At 45.5% G+C, this 22,500-nt stretch overlaps 1 pseudogene; it reads right to left on the bottom strand.

The window, feature by feature from the left end:
• Positions 1-22,500, bottom strand: part of LOC111954298 (SAM and SH3 domain-containing protein 1-like) — a 323,047-nt pseudogene that overhangs the window by 12,725 nt on the left and 287,822 nt on the right.

Genomic DNA, 22,500 nt, shown 5'->3' with positions numbered 1-22,500 from the left:
ACTCGGGCTCTGGCATGGTGGTGTGTGTGTGTTGTGTGTGTGTGTTCAACTCGAGCTCTGGCATGGTGTATGTGTGCGTGTGTTTCAACTCGGGCTCTGGCATGGTGTATGTGTGTGTGTGTGCGTGTGTGTGTGTGTGTGTTCAACTCGGGCTCTGGCATGGTGTATGTGTATTTAATTAATAACCCCAACCCACCTGCCTTCACTGAGTTTCAGCCCCTGAAACTTAACAGACTGTATCACTATCACTATTTTCCCCTCTCATAGTCTAGCTGTTAGTCTAGCTTTCTCTCTCTCTCTCCTCCCTCTCACCTCTCTCTCTCCGCTCTCCCTCCTCTCTCCTCTTCTCTCTCACCCTCCCTCCCTCCCTCCCTCTCTCTCCCTCTCACCCTCTCTCTCACCCTCTTTTCTTCTCCTCTTCCTCCCCCTTCACCCCCCTCTCTTTCTCTCACCCTTCTCTCTTCCTCTCACCCTCTCTCTCTCCCTATCTCCCTCCCTCCTCTGTATGGTCCACTGCAGGAAGTGGAAACCATTTGACAGGATCCAGGCTGGTTATGTATGAGTCCAGTAACCTAATCAAAGACCTTGACAGCCAGGAGACCAAAACACAACATAACGCTTCCAATAATGTATTTATTGACCTCGTTTACTGGACTCCTATACAGACATAATGTACTTTCACACACAGAGTGAGTGGGCAAGTCCTCATCCCTTGTGGCCCAATCTGGACCGTTTATTAAAGTTTTTTTTTTCTCCATTTGTACGGGTGTAAGATTATACACATTTTATTTATTTAGGGTGCTAGATCGAATCCCTGAGCTGACAAGGTACAAATCTGTCGTTCTGCCCCTGAACAAGGCAGTTAAGCTACTGTTCCTAGGCCGTCATTGTAAATAAGAATTTGTTCTTAACTGACTTGCCTAGTCAAATAAAAAATAAAAAATGAACAGGGAGTCATACTGAGAACAATGTCTCTTTTACAGACGAGCCCTGAATGACAGAAATGACAGAAAATACACACATCAAAATATAGGTGCAAGATGCATGCAGAAAGAAAAACACGGTCATAAAAAACAAACACATTCCTCAACAATAACGTCTTCAATCAGCTTTATGAATTTCCCTAGAAGCACCAAAACATCAAATCGAAGAACATTTTTGATCCACAAAATAAGGTGCGAGAAAGTTTATAGCTGATTTACCTAACTTAGTAGAGACAATAGGAAGTTCCAGAGTTAACCATCCTTGAGACTGGGTGTGGTAGCTCKCAAGTCGAATGTTTAGTAATCATGTTAGGTACAGTGGGACTATTTGTAAAAGGGGTTTATACATGAAAACATAGCAATGTATTAACCTACGTGACATCAGAGGACCAACCAACTTTCTGGTAGAAGGATGCAGTGATGACTACTAAAACTGTTACCCATAATATAGTGCAGTGTGCTATGAGAAACTGCATCGAACGGCTTTAATGAAGTGGCAGCTGTGTTCATGTAGATGATGTCGCCGTAGTCTAGGACTGATTGGAACGTCAACGGAATAATCTGCGTTCTACTATTTAGCGAGAGGCGTCTTCTATTTCTATAGAAGAAGCACATTTTTTTTAAGCACACAGCTTCTTAACTAACTCATCAATATGCTTTTTAAAAGACAGCTTTTCATCTATCAAGATGCCCCAATAGATAACTCAGATTTCTCTCTCTTCTGATTGACAAATATCTAATGGACAGATATTTGTAAGCAGGGACACGATCAATATGGACACCATCCAAAATACATGTTTTGAAATTGTCAGTGTTATTTGATGCACTCCAGAGAACAAAATATACTACAATGGACATATAACGAAGCATGTTCACATCCATGTGTGTGCTGTATAACCCCCAGCTGTGATAAACTGGCGTTGTGAGAGTGAGATTTAGGATGTGGTGGATGGGTGTGTGTGTATTCTACACAGTAATAGCAGGTACATAACAATAGTAGCAGGTTGTGGGGGTAACTGACCTTGTCTGAGTAGGGTTCCTCTGTGAGGTCAATGCCCTCGGCCTCCAGTCTCTGCTCCAGCACGGTGTGGAGATCGACGGCCATCTTAACATGGGACACCTTCCTGGCCACCGTCATCTTGCCATTACCCCCCTGGATCTGAGCCTGAGGGCAGGCCGACTCGGGCAGGTCAGACAGCCAAGGAGGGGGCACGGCCGGGGGTGTGCCTGGTTCCTCTGGTTCTAGAGAGGGGGTGGTGGGGGAGGCAGGGGAGGCTGGAGTAGGGCTGGCTGGAGAGGGGGAGATAGGGGTACTAGAGGCCTTACTGGGGAGGGCTGGAGCCCTGTAACTGGGGCTGCTGATGACAGGGCTGGGGGGATGAGAGTTGGTGGTGGTGGAGATATAGGAATGAGTTGGGGAGGAGAGGACAAGAGAGGGGTGGCACATCCCATTGGCTAAGCGCTCCTTGGACTTCTTGATTGGAACAGGAGGGGGCACTGGGGGCTTTTTGGGGTGAGTCCAGATGCTCCTCTCCCCCAGCTGGGTTTCGGGAGGGCTGGAGATCAGGTTGGGCAGGCTTTTCTGGGGCTGGGGAAGCAAGGCAATGGAACAGGGTGGTCTGAGGGGCAGCTGGGAGGGTACAGGGGGGAGGTCAGAATGCCCTTTAGGGCTCACAGCAATCCCCRCATTCTGAGCCGGTGGTGAACCCCTATCTCCATGAGCCTGGAGGCCCTTCACTGGGCTGGTGGTGCCCAACTCGGAGCCACCATTAGCGGGCTTAGGTTCCAGGCTGTGGTCCTTCGTCTGGTCGAAGGCCTGTTCCCAGTGGAGGTCCCCCAGGGAGTGGGATCTCTTCCAGGCCTGGGGGCTGGTGGCCTCCAGTGGCCCGTCCAGGTCCTCACAGCTGAGACTGGCTGGCATGGGGGTCCGGCGGGGGCCCTTCCTCAGCCCCAGCATGCTCAAGCCCCTCAAGGTGGGCTTGAGGAAGAAGTGCTTGGTGAAGTTGACTGTGCGCTCCATCTTGCTCTGCTGCAGGGCCTCAGTGGACTGGGTCATGGGCAGGGTGGGGTAGTCTGGGGACTGGAGGCCCACAGAGGAGCGGTTGGAGCGAGATGTCTTTCTGCTCTTGCCTGAAACACAGTGAACAACATATCCCTCTTCATTCTAGAGCTGGGACCGGTTGCATGAACATATCCCGGAGACTTTGACTTCAAACAGATAGCGAACAGAACACTAACTGAAACGTGATACTGAGGTGTGCTGTACACATTGGATAATGGATTTCATATCCCTATGGGTGCTGTGCTGTTTGCATTGCAATTTGATTCTCACTGTCAGTTGTGAATGTGAAGGGGACATGTGAATCTGAAACAACCTGTTCACACAGAGCTTTACAGCAGAGACACTGAACTGGTTCAGTCTCCATCCCACTATTTATGGCCTTAGATCAGAAGGTTGATCTTATTTAAGAGTACCGTTGGACACGGTGACATTGTGTCATCTGTCAGTAGAAAGCATGAGAACAGAACGGTTTCTCCAACTCCATGCTATAAACGCATGTCATATTGTGCATTCTACTTACACCACAGTACGGTATGCCATACAGTAGTGTAGCTGAGGCAAAACTAGCCTGTGTAACGTTCAACTAGCCAGATTAATGTGCATAACAACAAGAAAATGCTATTTTTAGTGACGCTAGCCTTGTAAAATGCAATGCTGCACTCGTGGTACAATTTCAGATGCAGAACGTCAGTATAGTACGTCTCTGAAAACACGTTACAATAACAGAAGGCTAGGGGCCAACCTACCATCATGGCTTATTAGAGCAACATGAAGACGTGTCTAAAAGAGCACTAGATGCCATTTTTCAAGTCTCATTTAATAATGAATAGTGAAATTACATGATACACAATTTGTGTCATACATATCACACACACGTCAGTAATCTGTATCTCTATTCATTTGGAGAGTGGTGAAAGATTTGTGCAGATTGAAGTCAGTCTGATGTTTTTAAAGTTGATGTGCGGTTTCAATGTGCTTGTTATTGCCAATTTTCCCTCCAAAGATGTTTCATATCTGGCCCAGCTAACCACCATCCCAGGCTAGCTTCCAATCATTTGTTTAATAAAGATATTTTGGATTTCCTATCAGGGCATAAGACAAAAGTATTGACCCAAGAGTCAGATGTCTGCTTTTCAACATAAATTAATGCTCAAACACTCCAATACACACAACTATTCTTAAAAAACAGACACTCAGTAATCAATCTAAATGTTGCTGATTCTTTGTGATGGTGGTACATCAGTTGTGAAGAATGATTCATCTTTAAGAATGATCTGGCCTTATTMGCCATGCACTCTTAAAATCTCCACCCGGCACAGCCAGAAGAGGATTGGCCACCCCACGGAGCCTGGTTCCTTTCTAGGTTTCTTCCTAGGTTCCTGCCTTTCTAGGGAGTTTTCCTAGCAACTGTGCTTCTACGTTTGCATTGCTTGCTCTTTGGGGTGTCTGTCTAAGTACTTTGTGATGCAAAAAGGGATTTAWAAAATACATTTGATTGATTGATGAGGATGCAAAGTGGATCACACTTATGTAACAGTTATGCTCTGAAGACCATGTCCAATATACACTGAGTGTACAAAACATTAGGAACACCCCCTTTTGCCCTCAGGACAGCCTTAATTTGTCAGGGCATGGACTCTACAAGGTGTCAAAATCATTCCACAGGGATGCTGGCCCATGTTGACTCCAATGCTTCCCACAGTTCTGTTAAGTTGGCTGGATGTCCTTTGGGTTGTCAACCATTCTTGACACACACAAACTTGTGCACCTGGCACCTACAACCATACCCCGTTCAAAGGCACTTACATCTTTTGTCTTGCCCATTCACCCTCTAAATGGCACATATACACAATCCATGTCTCAATTGTCTCAAGGCTTAAAAATCCTTCTCAACCAGTCTCCTCCCTTTCGTCTACACTGACTGAAGTGGATTTAAAAGTGACATCATTAAGGGATCATAGCTTTRACCTGGATTCACTTGGTCAGTCTTTGTCATGGAAAGAGCAGGTGTTCCTAATGTTTTGTACAGTCAGTGTATATCTATGTTCATAATCGTGAATCTTGCCCAAGTGCTATAAGCAGAATGGACAGCAATTTACAATGCAATAGATGGAATGATTGTTGCACTTGATCATATTACAGGTCACTAATTAAGATGGGACGAGACCAGAGACTGAACAACTAGTAGTTGATTMTTGTGTCAGACACACAGCACATGTTTTTATAACAGACATACCCCTCTCCAGCTTCACAACAACTTTGTCAATATGACTTGACCATGATAATTGACCATCCAATTATCCTAGGAGTTTAATTTCCTCAACTTTCTCAATGGCCACACCCTTTATGCACAACTCCAGTTGAGGTTTAGGTCTTAGAGATACAATGCTTTTAGTTTTAGGTGTATTTAAGACCAGTTTATTATTAGTCACCTATTCTGATACTGACTGTAACACCTTATTTAGAATTTCAGTGAGCTCACTGGCTTTGAGTGCTGACATGTAAAGTATGGAACTGTGGTGGTTGGTGGTACTTAAAATGGGGAATAAACGGAATGGTCTCAAACACATCAAACACCTTGTTTTCTATGTGTTTGATGCCATTCCGTTCACACCATTCCATTCATTATCATGAGCCGTCCTCTCCTCACCAGCTTCCTCTGGTGTGGAATCATCCGCATACATCATCATTCTAGCTTTGTGTAAAAAAAAAATTTTTTTAGAAGAGTAATGGCCCAAGGCAACTGCCCTGAGGGACACCGCACTATACACATCTGATGTTAGAGAAGCTTCCATTGAAGAACAGGGTTGCAGGTAGCGTAGTGGTAAGAGCATTGGGCCAGTAACCGAAAGGTTGCTGGATTGAGTCCTCGAGCTGACAAAGTAAAAAATCTGTCGTTCTGCCCCTGAACAAAGCAGTTAACCCACTGTTCCCCGGTAGACCGCCATTGTAAATAAGAWTTTGTTCTTAACTGACTTGCCTAGTTAAATTATGAGTTCTATTGYATAAATAACTCTCCAACCATGTGATGGCAGGTGATGTAAAGCCATATCAAGTGAATTTCTTCAATAACAATTTATGATCAATAACATCAAAGGCTGCACTGAAATCTAACAATACAGCTCCAACTATCATCTTATTATCCATGTATTTTAACCAGTCATCAGTCATCTGAGTCAGTGCAGTACAAGTTGAGTGCCCTTTTCTATACACATGTTGAAATTCTTGTTCTCTGAAAAATAGCATTGTATTCGGTCAAACACAATTATCTCCATCAGTTTACTAAGAACTGGCAGCAAACTGATTGGGTGGCTGTTAGAGCCAGCAAAGGATACTTTACTATTTTTATGCTTCCTTCCACTGTCACTACAGACACCCTGGTTCAAATCCAGGCTGTATCACAACAGGCCGTGATTGGGAGTACCATAGGGCGGCGCACAATTGGACCAGCATTGTCTGGGTTTGGCCGTCATTGTAAATAAGAATTTGTTCTTAACTGAATTGCCTAGTTAAATAAGGGTTGTCATTTCACTTCTGAGTTTTTCCACTCGAAATGATTGGCAATATAGAAAGGTTATAAATGATATGGTTATAAATGATTATGTGATTATTGGAGGCAGGTGTGTTAGCTGGGGCTGGGGCAAAACTGTGACACCAATCAGGCCCTTCGAGGACTGGAATTGCCCACCCACCCCTGGTTCAGACCAACATAGATATTTTACATCTTCAACAAAACAGTGCTGAGAAAACATTTTGTATGAAATTCCTTTAGGTTCAACTTTTGGCACTTTGAATTTCCTTGTTATTGCCACAATGTTATGGTCATGTCTTAAAGTAAGGATGGACTGTCGTTTCTCTTTGCTTATTTGAGTTGTTCTTGCCATAATATGGACTTGGGGCTATCTTCTGTATACCACCCCTACCTTGTCACAACACAACTGATTAGCTCAAACGCATTAAGAAGGGAAGAAATTCCACAAATTAACTTTTAACAAGGCACACTTGTTAATTGAAATACATTCCAAGTGACTACCTCATGAAGCTGGTTGAGAGAATGCCAAGAGTGTGCAAAGCTGTCAACAAGGCAAAGGGTTGTTGCTTTGAAGAATCTCAAATATAAAATATATTTTGATTTGTTTAACACTTTTTTTTGGTTACTGCATGATTCCATATGTGTTATTTCATAGTTTTGATGTCTACACTATTATTCTACAGTGCAGAAAACAGTAAAAAATAAAGAAAAACCCTGAAATGAGTAGGTGTGTCCAAGCTTTTGACTGGTACTGTACGTAGGAGGATGGTTGAGAGAGTTATGGCTGTAGTAGAGAACGTATGAAGCAGAATAGTGCAGATTGGTTTGGCAGGGTGACCGTATAGAGACAAAGTAAAATACATTTATTAAAATGCAGAATGTACACTGAAATGTTATGCAGCTAATGGAGAGTGTTAACGACTGAGATGGAGAAATGTGAGACACAAAGAAAGAAGGAAGAGACATGAAATAAAGCAAGCAGGTCGGAGTAACTTCCATCACAGAAGTGGTTTATTCCACAACTCAAATCTCTACTGTGGCAGATTGCACATCTTTCAGATCCGTTACGACACACACACATAGAACAGAACAGAGAGCAATCATAGAGAGAGAACCCACTGGGCAAAAACTGGTTGAATCAATGTTGTTTCCAAGTTATTTCAACAAAGAAATTCAATGTAATGACTTGAATAAATGTGGAAAACTGATTGGATTTGCAAAAAGTAATCAAAGTGGGGGAATTTGTTTTTTTACCCCCTAACTTTTAACCTACATCCAATACATGGTGACATTTTTTGTTGATTTCACGTTGAATTCACTTTATTTGACAACTCAAAATGACATGTTGAAATAAAGTCTGTGCCCGGTGGGACGTCAATTATTTAAGCTATGATTGAAGCTAAAACACAGAATTTAACAGTAGGGGGAAAGCAAAGCACAGTCATGTTTGAATTTTTGTACTTTTTTCTTCCTAATTTCGTGACATCCAATTGGTAGTTACAGTCTTGTCCCATCGCTGCAACTCCCATACAGACTCGGGAGAGGCGAAGACCYAGAGCCATGCGTCCTCTGAAACACGACCCTGCACTGCTTCTTGACACTGCTCGCTTAATCCGGAAGCCAGCCGCACCAATGTATCGGAGGTAACTCCGTACAACTGGCGACCAAAGCCAGCTTGCAGGTGCCCGGCCCGCCACAAGGAGTCGCTAGAGCGCGATGGGACAAGGAAATCCCGGCAGGCCAAACCCTCCCCTAACCCTGACAACACTGGGCCAAATGTGCGCCGCCTCATGGGTTTCTCAGTCACGGCCGGCTGTGACACAGCCTGGGATCAAACCTGGGGCTGTAGTGAAGCCTCAAGCATTGCGATGCAGTGCGCACACTGTCTTTTTAAAGGGGAGTTTGAGTAGTCTTAACTACACACAAAATGTTCTCACAAATATACATCTGAAATACACTTCCATAATCAGATAATAATATGTCTGCTTTTTTATATATCCACTATCATTAAAAAATATTTCTATCCAATATTTTTMGGGGTCGTTTAGGCACGTACGATCTTTGTGCGACATTGTCACTATGAAACAAAGCACAAGATAAGTTACAGAAATGTTTTCAAGTGACTTGAAATGGCATGGAGAAGAGAGAATGAGCCGGGATTGGGAGAATGGATACAGAGCCATAACACAGCAAATAATTGGGCAGTGACTTTACAAGCTTAGTTATTTACAAGGTCTTAGTTTCTACAGTAATAGCTCTCAAAAGAAATACTCCCTCATGGCGTCATGATTGGTTTGGTCTCCCAGCAACCACTCAACCTCCTGAGACGAAAGAGGAGGAGTAAGAGGAGGGGTACGCTGTCCATTGTGAGATTAGAGCAACATGGGCACTAGGCTCGAGTTGGACAGAGCAGTTCTGTGCATTTGAGATGTGGGGTGTTGTTCCCTTTATGCATAGGGCCCCATTGTAGGGTAAACTAGCGATCTGGGCTTGGGGGTTAGGTCCTTGTCCCGTAGGATAGGGCTTCTGCAGTGAAGGCAGAGAGAGCCTGAAGATGGAGATGGCAGTGGAAAGAGTGGAGTGACAAAGAGAAAAAGAGAGAGAAAGAAAGAGAGAGGGGGGGAGTGCATCTCTCCCCTTACTATGACACTACGCAGCTAGGTGGGGCGGAGGTAAGTGGGGTGGGGGTGTGGGTGGAGCTAGGAGACAGACATAACGGATAGAGAGCGGAGAGGTTTGATTGGCTGGCCTCGGTCCAATGGAGTGCGATGACGGGCGGTTCAGGTGACAATGCTGAAGCATGGCAGAGGAGGAGGAAGAGGAAGAGGAGTTGGCCCAGAGTGGAGGAGGAATCACAGTCACTGTAGCGCTAGGCTCAGGCTAGGCTAACGCCAAGCTAATGCCAGGCTAATCCCATTAGCGAGAGGCTAGGCTACTCATTACCATTCTCCAGGTTCTCATTGCTTTCGTAGCAGCCAGAGTCACGTGGCGAGTCGCCCACCAGGCCGTGGCCCTCTGACAGCAGCTTCTCCTGAGAGCCTGACAGGCCGCTACGCTCCGGTTCACTGCTGCCTATAAGACACACACGACACAGAGACAATATAGTCAGACATCCAGAAACATACAGAACGATGTAGTATCGCAGTGAGTGTGTGTGTGCGCACGTGAGGTTGTGTGTGTGTGTGTGTGTACTCACTGTCATACTCCTGCAGTAGCTCCACGGCGGTGAGCAACACAGCTCTGTGTTGAGGGTCTCTGATGTTGAGCTCATCTAGATCCTCCCCCTCCAGCAGCTTGAAGGTGTCCAGGTCCTCATAGCCGTTAAACAAGAAGGTAGGCATGTGCTCCTGGAGAAGAGAGAACAGATTGCAGATCAGATCGTCATACACATGTATCCTTCCAGTTCCCTGCTGCCAGTGACTGGAACGAACTGCAAAAATCACTGAAGCTGGAGACTCATATCTCCCTCACTAGCTTTTAAGCACCAGCTGTCAGAGCAGCTCACAGCACCTGTACATAGCACATCTGTAAATAGCCCATCCAACTACCTCATCGCCATACTGTATTTATTTATTTATCTTGCTCCTTTGCACCCCAGTATCTCTCCTTGCACACTCATCTTCTGCACATCTACCATTCCAGTGTTTAATTGCTATATTGTAATTACTTCGCCACCATGGCCTATTTATTGCCTTACCTCCCTTATCTTACCTCATTTGCACTCACTGTATATATACTTTTTTCCTACTGTATTATTGACTGTATGTTTGTTTTACTCCATGTGTAACTCTGTGTTGTTGTATGTGTCAAACTGCTTTGCTTTATCTTGGCCAGGTCGCAGTTGTAAATGAGAACTTGTTCTCAACTAGCCTACCTTGTTAAAAAAATGTTTTATAATAAGTTATCTGCTAAACTGGCATAGGACCAATAGTTAAAGAAACAAAGGGCATTTTTCCTCTTGCAAAAACAAGCTATGAGCTAAAAAATGGATCAATGAGGGAAGAGTTGGGAAGGGTGGGAAACAGAGTGATGAGGTGAAGGAGATTATCTACCACACCTTCCCACCACAGGCGACAAGGAGAATACACACACAATTGAACAGGAACACAAAGCTAGCCATTACACCCTGTGGTGCTATCTCTTAGTGGGAGGACACCAGGAATCACAGTCTCAAAATATCACAGTACACCCCTCTGTTTGTTGGAATAGGCACAGCTAACATCAACATTTCAACCCATCATAATTGGTTTCCACTTTCAACATGGAGATTGTGGAAACTGGTTCAGTCTAAAGTGTTGTCCAACCCARGCATCTAAAAGGGTACAATACACACAGACTGCATGTCACCACTGCAACCATGGAGACTTCCATCCTTAGCATAACAGTGAAGTTTAGCTCTATTTCTGCTAGGATAAGTAGAAATAAGGATGAGACCAAACCAAATACCACTACTCTACACAGCCACAAGAACCTTCTCATATGATCTTAGTCTTTTATGTGACCTAACATATTTGGGGGCCAAAACACGTTTGCTCCAAGATGGACTAGATGCCTGCTTCGACGCAAACTCCACTTTGTCATTGTGTTTTTAGGAACGCCCTGAGAAGAACGCGGTCTATCTTACGTAGAACTTATGGAGTAAATATCCGAACTGAACTCCCTAATGCTAACCAGATCTGGACTGAGAAATCCCGAATTTGCCCTAGTACTTCTTTCAAATAAATCCTTGACAAAAACAATAATTTATCCTGAGAGTGACTTGAAACAGACCCAGAACAAGGTGTAACACAGTCTCGGTATAATGTCTTTACATGGTCCACATTTAATGGCGGGGTTAGGGGAACGTTTGTTTAGTCTGCTCTCCCTAAGTCACAACTACGTATGTGATGAAAGAGATGACATGCGCACCTTGATGCACATGTACTGTATAGTCGAACGTATGGGAGGTCTCGAAGCCTGTAATATAGTTTCGCTCTGCCCAGGCAATGATAATGCACCATTATGTTACTTATGCCCTTGAGTAGAGAGCCCTTGGACATAGCCTGGTCTGTAATCTGTTTAGTCAGCGCTCCATCAGGCTGGGCTTACCCAGAAACAACCCACCTACAGTGCTCTCTCCCTGAGGAGGCTGAGCTAGGCTGGCTGGTTTCTAGATGGCTGGGATATGAACCGGACTGTAGTAGGGAAGTTGTAGGGCTACTGTTACCTTGTCCAGAAAATCTTAGCATTGGTGTGTGAGATTTGTATGGAGTTGTGTGTGTGTGTGTGCGCGAGGGAGAGTTGAGAGTGCGTGTGCTCGCCTGGCATGTGCAAAGATGTGTGTGTCCAGTGTGCGCACCTTGAGGTTGATGCGTTCGAGCAGCTCCTCTACAGAGGTGGGTTTGGGAGGTCTGCCCTTCCTCTTCCTTCTGACGGGTCTCTTGGGCTTCTCCTCCTCCTCACTCAGCACGTCCACGTAGATGAACTTAAAGGTGCCCACCTTGTTYTTGAGCAGGCCCATCCACGTCCCCATGGGGGGCTTACTGATGATGTCAATCACATCCCCTCTCTGGAACACACCATATACAGGATATGTTTAGCACAAATCTAAAGCCACACACGCGATCTAGACGAATCATTAGTGCGTAAGACTGTGTGTGTGACTTGCCTTTAGTTTGAGGGAATCTGAATCGTAGGGGCTAGGGGTGAAGTCAGCGTGTACTCGTGCTCTGCCACAGAAGGGCCCTCTGTAGGGAGGCTCCTCGTCGTCTCCATCCTCAGACTTGACACTCTCTCTGTTACTGGCTGACGAGTCTGTGGTGCTGACRGTCTGACCACCTGGAACACACAGACACACACATATCATATCCTCCACATACTGTAGAGCGATTCAATACTCATGTCATTTGAGAGTGTATTGCAACTAACTAAGCTTCTATTTATTTTAAACGAGAGAGTTGGATAAAATGTACTTCTATTCGTACAAAGCCTGAGTGAGTGTGTGAATACRGATTAATAACAGCTTTATAATTGAAAATGAACAGCCAAAACGCATCACTTGAAACCAGTGGSTATACAGCGCGATGCTGTCTCCCCATAGACGTCTCTGTGTATATCTGACTTGTGATGGTAAGTGTGGGAACCAGAGAGCAAAGCCGTCCTATCTAATCACTAGCATGTGTCTTAGACCCTCTGACCTTATGGGCCCAGGCCAATACCAGTCAACAAGGGACAGACTCTCTCTCACTATCAAACTCACATGAGGGTGGCAGGTAGCCTAGCGGTTAGAGAGTTGGGACAGTAACCAAAAGGTCGCTGGTGCAAAATCCCGGGCCGACTAGGTGAAAYATATATCGATGTCCTTGAATAAGGCACTTAGCCCTAATTTGCTCTAGGGGCGCCGTACAACACATTTCACTGCARCTGTCTGGTTTATGTGACACTAAAACATATATACAGTTCCAGTCAAAAGTTTGGACACAKCTACTCATTCAAGGGTTTTTCTTTATTTTTACTATTTTCTACATTGTAGAATAATAGTGAAGACATCAACACTATGAAATAACACATATGGAATCATGTAGTAACCAAAAAAGTGTTAAAATAAATCAAAATATATTTTAAATTCTTCAAAGTAGCCACACATTGCCTTGTTGAAGCTTTGCACACTCTTGGCATTCTCTCAACCAACTTCATGAGGAATGCTTTAACAACAGTCTTGATGGAGTTCCCACATATGCTGAGCACTTGTTGGCTGCTTTTCCTTCACTCTGCGGTCCAACTCATCCCAAACCATCTCAATTGGGTTGAGGTCGGGTGGTTGTGGAGTGGCTTCTTCCTTGCGGAGGGCCTTTCAGGTTAATGTCGATATAGGACTCGTTTGACTGTGGATATAGATAATATTTTACCTTTTTCCTCCAGCATCTCCACAAGGTCCTTTTCTGTTGTTCTAGGATTGATTTACATTTTTCGCACCAAAGTACACTCATCTCTAGGAGACAGAACGTGTCTCTTTCCTGAGCGGTATGACGGCTGCGTGGTCCCATGGTGTTTATACTTGCGTACTATTGTTTGTACAGATGAACGTGGTACCTTCAAGCATTTGGAAATTGCTCCCAAGGATGTACCAGAATTGTGGAGGCCTACGAAAAAAAAATCTGGTACTTGGCTGATTTTCCCATGACGTCAAGCAAAAGAGGCACTGAGTTTGAAGGTAGTCCTTGAAATACATCCACAGGTACACCCCCAATTGACTCAAATTATGTCAATTAGCCTATCAGAAGCTTCTAAAGCCATGACACTATTTTGTGGAATGTTCCAAGCTGTTTAAAGGCACAGTCAACTTAGTGTATGTAAACTTCTGACCCACTGGAATTGTGATACAGTGAAATAATCTGTCTGTAAACAATTGTTGGAAAAATTACTTGTGTACTGCACAAAGTAGATGTCCTAACCGACTTGCCAAAACTATAGTTTGTTCACAAGAAATGTGTGGAGTGGTTGAAAAACGAGTTTTAATGACTCCAACCGAAGTGTATGTAAACTTCCGACTTCAACTGTAAATCACTGACAGTGTCACCAGCAAAGCACCCCCACACCAGCGCACCTTCTCCTCCATGCTTCACGGTGGCAACCACACATGTGGAGATCATCCGTTCACCTACTCTGCGTCCCACAAAGACACGGCGGTTGGAACATAAAATCTCAAATATGGACTCATCAGACCAAAGGACAGATTTCCACTGGTCTCATAACCACTGCTCGTGTTTCTTGGCCCAAACAAGTCTTCTCTTATTATTGGTGTCCTTTAGTAGTGGTTTCTTTGCAGCAATTCGACCATGAAGGCCTGATTCATGCAGTCTCCTTTGAACAGTTGATGTTGAGATGTGTCTGTTACTTGAACTCTGTGAAGCATTTATTTGGGCTGCAATTTCTGAGGCTGGTAACTCTAATGAAATTATCCTCTGCAGCAGAGGTAACTCTGGGTATTCCTTTCATGTGGCGGTCCTCATGAGAGCCAGTTTCATCATAGCGCTTGATGGTTTTTGCAACTGCACTTGAAGAAACTTTAAAAGTTCTTCAAATGTTGAGCATTGGCTGACCTTCATGACTTAAAGTAATGATGGACTGTCATTTTGCTTTGCTTATTTGAGCTGTTCATGCCATAATATGGACTTGGTCTTTTACCAAATAGGGCTATCTTCTGTATACCACCCCTACCTTGTCACAACTCAACTGATTGTCTCAAACGCATTAAGAAGGAAAGAAATTCCACAATTCACTTTTAAGAAGGCACACCTGTTAATTGAAATGCATTCCAGGTGACTACCACATGAAGCTGGTTGAGAGAATGCCAAGAGTGTGCAAAGCTGTCAACAAGGCAAAGGGTGGCTACTTTGAAGAATCTAAAAAATATAAAATATATTTTGATTTGTTTAACACTTTTTTGGTAATTACATGATTCCATATGTGTTATTTCATAGTTTTGATGTCTTCACTATTATTCTKCYATGTAGGAAATAGTAAAAAATAAAGAAAAAACCTTGAATGACTAGGTGTGTCCAAACGTTTGACTGGTATGTATATATGTTCGACAAACATCAACCCAGCCTTCACAGCCCTCAGTCTAACTCTAACATCAACACATGAGAGACAGATAGAAGAGATGTTGGTGCTCTGTCTGAACACATGCCGTGCTCAGATCATGATCAGTCACTAACGTGAGAAGACACTCTCATCAGATAGGACCACATGATCTCACATGACATCTCTAAACCCTCCAATGGGAATGGGTGTGACCGTGAGAGAGCTGGAATGATAGGAGACAAGCTCATAACAATGATGATGTAATGTATTCTAACTGACACGGCAGGCTTGATAAAGGGTATTTATGGATTAAATCACTTCGGGATTATCTGTGTAGATAAGAAGATTGAGTGAATGTTGCCCGGGAGATGTGATGACAGTGCCCCATTGTGTCGTGCACTTAGAGTGTGTTTGTGTTTGTGCACTTAGAGTCTTTCTCACACACAAATGCACACACACACACACACACACACACACACACACACACATTGTGCTCATCCACACACATACACACACACCCCACACCCAATACTTAACTCATGGAGCTCTGTCCCGCTGAGGGAGCTCGGAGGCTCTCCACTGATTCCTCCAGCCCTTGAAGTTTGGTTTCTCCAGAGAATCTGTGTCTGGCTGGGGGGACTGGGGGAGCTGGGAGCACCATTCTGGGCTCGACTGGAGGGAGGGAGGTCGAAGAGAGGGGGACGGAATGGTACAGATGAAGGCGAGTATGGTAATGGGGAGGTTGGGCGAAAGGTAGAAGCCGAAGAGGAGAGGGTAGAGAGAGAGAGAGAGATCGAGATTGGAGAGATTTAAGAGACAGAGACAAGATGCCTGTATCAGTGATAGGTACGCTCACAGTATCATACACATGACAAGCAGCTATACTGAAGGGTAATTCCATCAACAGCCACTAGATTGGCAAGCGTGGCATGTAAATATATCTTCGGAGGTAAAGTTTGAGGGTCATTTAGTCCTCCTGCTGCTCTTTCCCCACAAAATATTCATAACTAATTAACCTATTTTCTGGGTCACTGCATGGACGTTCCAACTGTCTTGCTATTCATCCTCTGGAGGAACTGTTTGCAGTGCGCGGTGTAAGGATGTGGCACTCCCTAAGGCTTTGACAGTACTGTACCCTCTGATAGCCTGGATACCAGGCCAAAAACAAATACTTGTAGTTGTCCATTGTTTGAATGTGAATGCTCATATGAATACGAATGACCACAACACACATACACATTGCGCATTGCACACGCACACACAGTCCCAGAGCCAAAGGCCCCTTGTCCTCAGAGCGCTGGCCTGGCAAATGCGTGAGGCTTGTCTCCCTGGATGAGCTCAGCCACTTTCCATACACACCCCGACCCTACACCCCGAGTCCTTCCGGGCCTGAAGAGACTGAGACAGAATGTGGACAGCTCAAGATAGTCCCAGCTGTGGTGTGTTGTGTTGTGTGTGTGTCGTGTGTTCTGTTGTGGTGAGAGAGGCTGGGTATTTAGTTTGTAACAAGTAACACACAACCACGCCCACACAACATATGTAAAGCCAGAATGATTATGAATAACAAAGGATCTCGAACAAGCCTTTGAAAGTTGGGGATATTAGTGTGTGTGGTGTTGTGTGTGTGTGTGTGTGTGTGTGTGTGTGTGTGTTGTTGTGTGTTGTGTGTGTGTGTGTGTGTGTGTGTGTGTGTGTGGTGTGGTACCTGTTTCAGAAGTGAGCTGCCTGTACTTCTTGGACATGCGTTTTTCCTCATGGTCTCTTTGACAGACTTGACGCTTCTTCCCCAGAGAGATACGAGACGTCGCGGGAGACTTTGACTACCTCCCGGTATATAGGCCTCCTGGATACTTACTCTGAGAGATAGAGGGAGGGAGAGCGAGCGAAACACAGAGACACGGAAAAAAAGGAGGAGAGAAAGAGAGAGAAATAACAAAATAGTTCATTCAGTGTTTGAGTTCCCTTCTCTAAGCATTGCGCCCCTCAGCCCTGAGTCATCAGTATCTGTTAGCACTTACATTGGGCTCTGAGCCTGCGCTGACCGCACATGGAGCGACTGTTGGACAGGTCAAACCCTCCGAAACTACACGTCCTCTGTGAGAGAGAGAGAGAGAGAGAGAGAGAGAGAGAGAGAGAGAGAGAGAGAGGAGAGGGGGAATAAATATTTAGAGCGAGAGTGAAGAGAGTGGGAGTTAGAATCAATTAGAATCTATTCAAATGACATCAACTCCCATTCGTGCCCAGTAAGAGTCAAATCACAATGATTCATGCTTGGCGGAGTCACAATGGCAGCAGGTTGATTCATGGCTGTATGTTATATATGGTCTTGCTGAGTGAGCCTTTCCAGCCGTCTATATATGTATGTGATGGTATGACCTCATATGGGACAGGCAACAGACGTGAAACTCATATATATATTTATCGTTATTATATTCGTTAGTTAATTGGGTGACCATCTGTGTTAGATCATCCGCATGGGGATTTTGGAGTCACTGTTATTCTGCAAGTGTATGTTACTTTAAATCTAAAGCCATGGGGAGKAAGCATAGAGTGAAATTAAATGAAATCATTTGGTTAGATGTGGTCACGCTGAATTATTCCATTGTGCTTTATGAATGTCATATAGAGCGTATAGACTATGGCCCAACCCAACCTTTCCCTTGTGTTTAATTACGAAAGGACGGTTACTGGATTAAGTCTCTGGAAACACACACATTGTATAGAGATATGAATACTTTTACACTGGATTAGGTTATAGAGAGGGGAGGTTGAGGTAAGTACGTTCTCACAGAGAGTATAGTGTATCCGACTGAGGGATATGTAAGGGGCTTTGCCTATCTATCATATCTCTCCATTTGACAGGGAGCGTTTCAATAGGACCAGTCATGAGGGTAGCAGGGAGTTACCGTTGAGGAGAGAGATTGGCCATCTTATCACTGAATTAGCTTTGAGACCATTTGCTTTCTATCGTGTCCATGTCCGCAGTTCCACTCTCTGGACTTCACAGGAATCCATAGCTTTGTGAAGAGAAGCGATTGAGAAGGCGTCCAAAAAGAAGACTGGAGATGAGGTGATGTTGTTGGATATATTGAATGGAATGGCCATGCATCTATGGATGAAGAACCACGTCCAATGATTGACAAGTGACAGCAAGGATTCGGGCTTCTTCAAGGCTGCAGAATAGCTCTGTTAAGCTTCCCCTGTGTCGATCTAAATACTCTTTCAGTAGGACTCCTACCGTCAACACTAAAAACGTCCATGCTAGTTTTGTTATTGACTTGGGATTGAACTTTCTCACACTGACTACACCTTATCACACCACCTCTCTCAATGATGTGTGGAGGCGTGTTTGGCCTTGCCAGCCCTGATCATTTAGCTGGGCTTATGGCCACTGTCACTGTCCCAGATTTCTCTTTCTCCCTTTTATTTCTCACTGAGCCGGAAAATATATACTTTGTCCCCCTTCTACTGAGTACAGAGATACAAAGGAAGAGAAACAAGGGAGGGGAGAAAGTTAAAAAGAAGAGAGGAAAGAGAATGTGTGTGTGTGTGTGTCTGTCAGCTCCTGAGCAGTGACCTATCAAAGCTGTGTCTCTGCCTGTTCCACTCTGACTCAGGAGACTCCCTAGGGTTTGGGCTGGGTGACATTTCTAAACGGCAGTTACCTCTACTGTTACACTGGTACCCACTGTTCACGTCCTGAGTCAGAACGGGCACATCCCATGACTATTTCTTATCACATGAAAATGAACTACAATCCCAAGGGCTTTCGTATCTAAAGGTTGTGGAATGTTCTGGTTCTCTATGGAGGTCTCTGTTAAACTAACCTTACTAAATATTCAAGCTCCATGTGGYTTAAAGTAGAGGAGACAGGAACATTATCAGCCCTGTGGCTGTATCTAAAACGGAGGGTTATTGTGCAGCCTTGAAGCTAGCCTTGGTCCTCCTGGCCAGGTGGGGGTGGCGTGTAGCCCATCCCCACCCCACTGTACGGTAGAACTCACAGACTTCTGCTGGATGCGTAAGAGCACGCGCTTGGTGCAGCGGTCAACGCTGGCCGCCCACTTCCTGTCCGCCTCCCTGTCCTCCTCCAATAGGCAGCGGTGCTCTGCGCGGCTGAGGGTGACGGGTCGGACCAGCTGGGCCCAGTTGAGGTGGCCGTAGAGGCTGCGCTCTACCACGTATGTGATGTTCAGCTCGCTCACTGCCGCCCGGCCGCGGAGCCTGCGTGGGGGGAACGCCCAGCCCCCACACCCCCCTCCACCCAGCGTACCACTCTTAGCCTTGGCCAGGTCACAGCGGGCAGGAGGCGAGGGGGAGGAACAGGAGGGGGGCGCCCCAGGGGGTTTGGCATAGTTCCGGGAGCGCTGGTAGAGCAGGTGTTTGGTGGAGTAGGCGTAATTGGGGTCGGGCTTCCTGAGCCAGTTGGCATGGTGACGGGTGGGTTTGGGGCTACTCTGGGAGACGTTGTCGAGGGCAACAAGGAGGCGGGGCTGGGGGTGTGGTCTGGGGCGTGGCCGGGTGAGGCCGTAGAAGCCATAGAGTGTGTCGTTACTTACCCCGTGGGAGAGAGAGGTCATGGCTTTCCTCATCTCGCCCTCCGTCATGGAGCACGACACCTTCTCTTCTTCCTCGGCTCCARAGCCGTCCAGCTCCGAGAAGGAGGATCCACTACCTTCCACCCCGACGGCCCCCAGACGCCCAGACCCAGCAGGGACTCTCCTGGGGGGTCGGATGAGGCCGTGGGTGCTGCTGGACTTAGAAAAGGTCTTGACCAGCTTGTGTCCGGACCAGGTGGTCTCCAGGCTGCTGGAGGAAGGGGAGGTGGTCAGGCTGTCTGTGTCCCCGTCCAGAGAGAGCTGGTCCTGGGTCAGGGAGGACAGGGAAGCATCCTGGGGCAGGTTGGACTTCTTCAGGACCCCTGTGTACAGGGCTGCGTTGTCCTCACAGGTAGAAGACACCTCCAGTCTCAAAGAATCTACAGGGAGGAGAAAAACATCAAACCAATTATCCATTAGAGAGAGCAATGTCCAATAGAGCAAAACCAGTTCTGACCCATTCACATAGTAACAGTGTAACGGCATTCTAAATACACAGTATACAGTACACTGTTTGGGTTAGTACGGACACGGGCTGTACCTTCGGAGATGGGTCTCTTCCCCTCTTCCACCTTGATGAGTTTCTTCTTGACGCGGCGGGTAGAGTTGACCAGCTTGTGGAGCCGTCTGAACTTCACAGAGTCCTCTGACTGCTCATCATCAGACTGCTCCCGAGACTGAGAGGGAGAGAGGGGACGTCACAGGGGTTCCCGAAACACAGGGGAGAGACGGTCTGTCTGTAGCGTACAGGGACCCCCGGAACCATAGGCATAACACAGTGACCCATATCAAAACCTTTACGAAACAACACTGTACTGTAGGTCATTCACTCACGTCTTGGGGAGARTGACCACACCATTAAAACACACAGGTGTTGGGGGTTGGTGACAGTTACGGTGCATGTTTTAGGGTGGACATAGTTAGTGATATCAGAGCATGGAGGGAGGGTTGGGAGGTTGGAGGGCATTTATATTGCATTGTAGAACATTATGTAAGACGTTTATACGAAAAACATATTCCGGTCACATTAATGAGGCCAAAACAAGAAAAACACTGAACGGGAGACGACAACGAGGAGATGCCACAGAAGATATTCACCACAGATATTCAGTGAACTTGGCATTTGTGGCGTGTCTCTACATCAGACTCTAGTCTGTGCGCTGCCTGTTGGGAATGAGCCTCGAGCTGTTGACTACCCAATAGCCACTAAATGGAGTGAACAGCAGCATTGTGCCGAGGCACACAGAGCTCCATTATGAGGGAATGTGTATGTGTGTACAGTGTCTCCCCAAGGATTTATCTCAGCAGTGGCTTGGTAGTTGGCGAGGCCAACGGTGTGGTCATTTTAGAGGCCCTCCTCTTGGCCCCACAGGCCAAATTTGGGAAGACAGAAATGTGCACATTTTTAAAGCTAGTTTCCTGCAATTCTACATATTTTGTCATGGGCCTGAGAGAGAGAGAAAAAAAATGGTATTGAAGTAAATTTCCTGAACTTCTACATATTTTCCGTTGGGGCTGAGCGAAGACTTACTGATTTAAAGCACATTTCCTACAGTTGTACACATTTAGCCATGGCTTATGCAGTGTTCTTATTCCATCTGAGTGACTCAAATATAATAACAAAATCAATGGGGGCCCTATTCATTTTATTATTGTCGTTGTTAGTTCGCAAAGATTACCTTATTAAAAATTATATAGCTAAGGCCTCCCGAGTGGCGAAGTGGTCTTACGCACTGCCTCAAAGTTGAAGCTGTGCCACCAGAGATCCTGGTTAGAGTCCACCACCCATGGGGCGGTGCACAATTGGACCAGCGTCATCTGGGTTAGGGGAGGGTTTGGCCAGCAGGGATGTCCTTGTCCCATCGCACTCTAGCAACTCCTGTGGTAGGCATTGCAGACTTACACGGTCACCAGGTGTACGGTGTTTCTTCCAACACATTGGTGGGCCTGGTTAAGCAGGCATTGTGTCAAGAAGCAGTTGTGTTTCAGAGGATGCATGGCTCTTGATCTTTGCCTCTCCAGAGTCTGTACGGGAATTGCAGCAATGAAACAAGATTGCAACTACCAATTGGATACCATGAAATTGCGGTAAAAAAATATATATATACACTACTGTTCAAAAGTTTGGGGTCACTTAGAAATGTCTTTGTTTTTGAAAGAAAAGCACATTTTTCAACATTGAAGAGGCATCTCCTGCCTTCTAGGCAGAGTAGCAAAATAAAGGCCATATCTCAGACTGGCAAATAAAAAGAAAAGATTAAGATGGGCAAAAGAACACAGACACTGGACAGAGGAACTCTCCCTTGAAGGCCAGCATCCCGGAGTTGCCTCTTCACTGTTGACGTCGAGACTGGTGTTTGGCAGGTACTGTTTAATGAAGCTGCCAGTCGAGGACTTGTGAGGCGTCTGTTTCGCAAACTAGACACGCTAATGTGCTTGTCCTCTTGCTCAGTTGTGCACCGGGGCCTCCCACTCCTCTTTCTATTCTGGTTAGAGACAGTTTGCGCTGTTCTGTGAAGGGAGTAGTACACCGCGTTGTAAGAGATKTTCAGTTTCTTGGCACTTTCTACCATGGAATAGCCTTCATTTCTCAGAACAAGAATAGACTGATGGGTTTCAGATGAAAGTCCTTTGTTTCTGGCCATTTTGAGCCTGTAATCAAACCCACAAATGCTGATGCTCCAGATACTCAACTAGTCTAAAGAAGGCCAGTTTTATTGCTTCTTTAATCAGAACAAAAGTTTTCAACCGTGCTAACAT

The sequence above is a fragment of the Salvelinus sp. IW2-2015 genome, linkage group LG28 (genome assembly GCF_002910315.2).
Source record: "Salvelinus sp. IW2-2015 linkage group LG28, ASM291031v2, whole genome shotgun sequence".
NCBI lineage: Eukaryota > Metazoa > Chordata > Actinopteri > Salmoniformes > Salmonidae > Salvelinus > Salvelinus sp. IW2-2015.
This window is presented reverse-complemented; position numbering and strand designations above follow the sequence as displayed.